The 4,552-nt window shown below is 40.9% G+C and overlaps 1 pseudogene; it reads left to right on the top strand.

Annotated features, from left to right (window-relative positions):
- Positions 1-773: 773 nt before the first annotated feature.
- Positions 774-3,257, top strand: LOC104536459 (annotated as a pseudogene).
- The last annotated feature ends 1,295 nt before the right edge of the window (positions 3,258-4,552 follow it).

Genomic DNA, 4,552 nt, shown 5'->3' with positions numbered 1-4,552 from the left:
CTGAACCCGATCTTCTATGGTGATTGGAAGTTCATTCTCCCAGTCCCTGCCTTTGGATTCTGCCTTTGGACTTGGGCGTCATGGCTAGAGCTTCTGAAGATTGAGGGATAAAAGTTGTTGAGTACCTCAGCCTTCTCCATGTTGGTTGTAGACAGGTCTCATGTTTCGCTCATTAAGGAAAGGTACAGTGTCTTTTTTACCGAGTGAAGAGTAAACCTGTCCAAGCCATGAGCTGCCAGCTTCTCCAGGAGGATGCTGTGGGACACAGTGTCAAAGGCTTTATTAAAGTCCAGGAAGACAACATCCACAGCCTTTCCTTCATCCACTAGGTGGGTCACCTGATCATAGAAGGAGATCAGGTTGGTCAGGCAGGACCTGCCTTTCATGAACCCCTGCCTGCTGGGCCTGATCACTTGGTTGTCCTGCATGTGCCGTGTGATGGCACTCAAGACAATTTGTTCCATAACCTTCCCTGGCACCGAGATCAGGCTGACAGGTCTGTAGTTCCCTGGATCCTCTTTCCGGCCCTTCTTGTAATGGGCATCACATTGGCAAGCTTCCAGTCATCTGGAACCTCTCCAGTTAACCTGGACTGTTGATAAATGATGGAGAGTGGTTTTGCAAGCTCTTCCGCTAGCTCCATCAGTGGCCAGTGGCTGGCCACTATCCTTAGGAGGAGAGGGAGCAGATAAAGTTTAAACGTGAGGAGAGAATCAATCCTCAACTCTGTCTACTTATTAGAACATAATTTCACCACGATAAAGGAAGTGTGAAAAATTCCTATTACACACTATGTGAAAGAAGGATGTGAAAAAAAAGATACAGCACAGTCTGAACTACTTAAGGTTCTTGGACAGGGATCATTTGGAAAGGTCTTCCTCATAAGGAAAGTAATTGGTCCTGATGCTGGGCAACTTTATGCAAGAAAATTATTGAAAAAAGCTTCTTTTAAAGTTTGGGATAGAGTTCATACAAAAATGGAGGGAGTATATTAGTAGAAGTAAATAATCCATTTGTTGTCAAACTGCACTATGCCTTTCAGACTTAGGGAAACTATATTTAATATTGGATTTTTTCAGGGGAGGAGATGTATTCACACCATTATCCAAAGAGGTTATGTTTAGAAAGGGAGATGTGAAATTCTACCTGGCAGAAATGGCCCTTGCTTTGAATCACCTTCATAGCTTGGGAAATGTATACAGGGACCTGAAGTTAGAAAACATTTTGTTTCATGAAGCAGGACATATTAAGTTAACAGACTCTGCAATTAATTAGTAGATCCAGAGAAGGTCAATTCTTTCTGTGGTACTGTAGAATACATGGCATCTGAAATAGTAAACAGGCAAGAGCACAACCAGAGTGCTGATTGGTGTTCTTTTAGTGTTCTCATATTTGAAATGCTTACTGGTTGTCCCAGTTTGAGCTAAATAGAACTAATTTTCTATTTAGTTATTTTAATTTTCAGCTAAGTCTCTTCTAAGTGGCTGTACTTGCTGAAACTAATGGCATGTTTTTCCAGACAGTGTTCACATCTATAAGTGATAGTGTTTGTTTGTTATGTAAACATGGCAAGGTCACTGTCACACCATGAGTGCCATATTCGTAACTGTAGGGAGGAACGAACATGACAAATGACCCAAAACTGACCAACTAGGTAGTCCATCCCATATATGTCATACTCAATATAAAGCTGAGGGATCACAAGTGTCTCACTCTCTGCCCTCTGCTCTTCTCTTCTCCCTTTGTCTGTGATGGCCTAAGTCCAAGGAGAACCCTGCTAGTTCTACTGCCTCTGATCCTAATTCATCTATTCCTGAATCCAGTTCCTGCATCCTGCTCCCACCTGCTGCTGGGTCCGGTCTGGGACTTTTCCAGTGCCCTGCTCCGCAGAAGCCTCTGGTGACATATTTGTCATTGGGGGGGAGGGTTTTATATTGGTTTTATATATATATTTGTACATATCTGTATATATTTCATTATTTTTCCTATTTACATTATTATTCTGTAGTAGTATTATTACTGTTTCATTAAATCTGTTAGTTTTCTTTTCCAACCATAAAGTCTCTCTCCCTTATTCTCTTTCTCTTCCCCTCCTGGGGTGGGGAGAGGGGTTAATAGAGAGCGTCTGTCCAGCATTTAGTGGCCAGCCCAGCCCTAAACCACAACACTGGTATACTACCATTTCAAGATAAAGATCAAAATGAAACTAGGACTATGATACTGAAAGCAAAACTTGGAATGCCTCAGTTCCTCAGCCTTGAAGCACAGTCTTCTGAGGATGTTGTTTAAAAGGAACCCATCAAACAGATTAGGGGCTGATTCAGATGAAGTTGAAGAAATCAAAAGACATTCTTTTTTTTTTTCTTTTTTTTTTTAACTGTTGACTGGATTAAACTGTTCAAAAGAGAAATTCAACCCCCATTTTAACCTGCTTCTGGAAAGCCAGAATATACCATTTGTTTTGATCCAGAATTTACAGCAAAAACACCAAAAGACTCTCCAGGAGTCCCAACTAGTATGAATGCATATCAGCTCTTAAAAGGATCTGGTTTTGTTGCAAAGACTATTGTAGAAGATCATGAAATATCACCACTCACTACTATGCTGCCAATAGTACAGCAACTTCATGGAAACAGCACACAGTTTACTAATGTATATGAACTGAAGAAATATATTAGTGTTGTTCTCTACCCTGTCTTAAAGCGATGAATACACATAGCTCCAAATACAGAATTTGCTGTAAAGACCATTAATAAAAGTGGGACCCCTGAGAAGAAATTGAGATTCTCATGCATTATGGAAAACCTCCAAATATTATTACTTTAAAGGCTGTGTATGATGATAGTAGATTCATATGCCTTGTCACTGGGCTAAATGGAGCAGGGGACTGGTGCTATATTATACGCTATAAGTAAGACTGTAGACTACCAGTAATGCCAAGGAGTAGTGCGTTGAGACCTTAAACCTAAGAAAATTTTTTATATACAGACGATTCAAATAATGCTGTTTCTATTAGGATTTGTGATTTTGGATTTGCAGAACAACTTTGAGGAGAAAATGGGCTACTTCCAATCCCATGCTACACTGCAAACTTTGTGGCACCAAAAGTTCTCATGAGACAGGGATATGATGCTGCTTCTGACATATGGAGCTTAGGTGTTCTTTACACAATGTTGGCAGGCTATACTCCATTTGACAATGGTCCTAATAATACTCCAGAGGAGATCCTGATATGGATAGGCACTGGGCATCTTTAGGCTGGGACACTGTTTCAGATGAAGCAAAAGACTTTTTATCACATATACTTCATGTAGATCCACATCAGTGGTATACAGCACAGCCCCAGTTAAAAAATATATGGTGGATGTGGTCACTTATGAAACCCCTCCTATAACCATTGAAATATGCAAATCTCCTACAACATAGCTGGTCTAATCTATTTACATGTGTTAAAGTTCTTGATTATAATGCTGGTCCGAGAGACCCTCCTGAAACCTAGCTCTTGGAAAGAGTAAGGGTTCTGATAGGGGATGTGTACTTGTTTGGGTTACCTTTCTAGTGGATATAAAAAATCAGCATGGGCTATGTAATAAAATTTATAATAATACTAAAAATTATAACAGAGTTAAATATTGCAGTATACCCTGTACACACTACCCTTTGAAGAGCCTGCCACTCGCTGCAACACCTGAAGTATATTTCATGGATTATAATGATACTTGGACTTGTAAAACTAGTATATACCTAGTTCCTCTGGGACTAGCATGGGGATGTTCTAATGGAAAATGTTACTCCTATTTAACGTTGAAATATGTTGAATTTAAGTGATGAGAAATATTATGTAACTACAGAAATTGCCAATCAAACTGCTGAACTATTCCTGTCACTCCAGCCAAATTACTGGTTCAATGAGCATGCACCCATATCTTGGGTCTTCTCCCTCCTGGAATCTTGGGGACTCACCAGGTGGGGGAAGTGGTTAGCACAAATTGGAATAGCTATATTGGTTGGATTTTTATTCTTAATAGTTGGCAGAGACATTGTTTGATGTATGATTACCTATCTACTCACTTCTGTTTCTTCTCTCTTTTCTCCTGCTGTCCGCTATGTTTGTATCACCACCCTAGAAGATGACATTGAAGACACTCCACTGACTCTTGTTGTTTGAGCCACGGGGGTGGTGTCACAAACTGTTCATGAGGGAGTTGTCTCAAACAACTCGAGTACAATACCTCATGAAAGAGGAACTGAGAAAGAGACAGAATGGTGTGTGTGTTCACAAAACCTACTACTGGGGAGGATCAGTGTGAATGAGGTGCATGAAGGGCTCTGCACCAGTGGCTGGAGCAGGACCACAAGTCACAGCCTGTGTGCCTGGTGGCAGCTGCTTGGGGGAGAAAGAGGAGTGTCTTTATCTTCTCTAATCCTGGTATGCATAGGGTGCACATGTATATATAGCACCTATATGTAGGTGCTGTTGAAGGCAGCGCCTTGTCCGTGGCAATCTGTGTAACCAGCCGTGTTAGTGTCCTGTGTATGTCCATGCATATAT

Source organism: Mesitornis unicolor, unplaced genomic scaffold (assembly GCF_000695765.1).
Source record: "Mesitornis unicolor isolate BGI_N332 unplaced genomic scaffold, ASM69576v1 scaffold13372, whole genome shotgun sequence".
Lineage (NCBI taxonomy): Eukaryota > Metazoa > Chordata > Aves > Mesitornithiformes > Mesitornithidae > Mesitornis > Mesitornis unicolor.
This window is presented reverse-complemented; position numbering and strand designations above follow the sequence as displayed.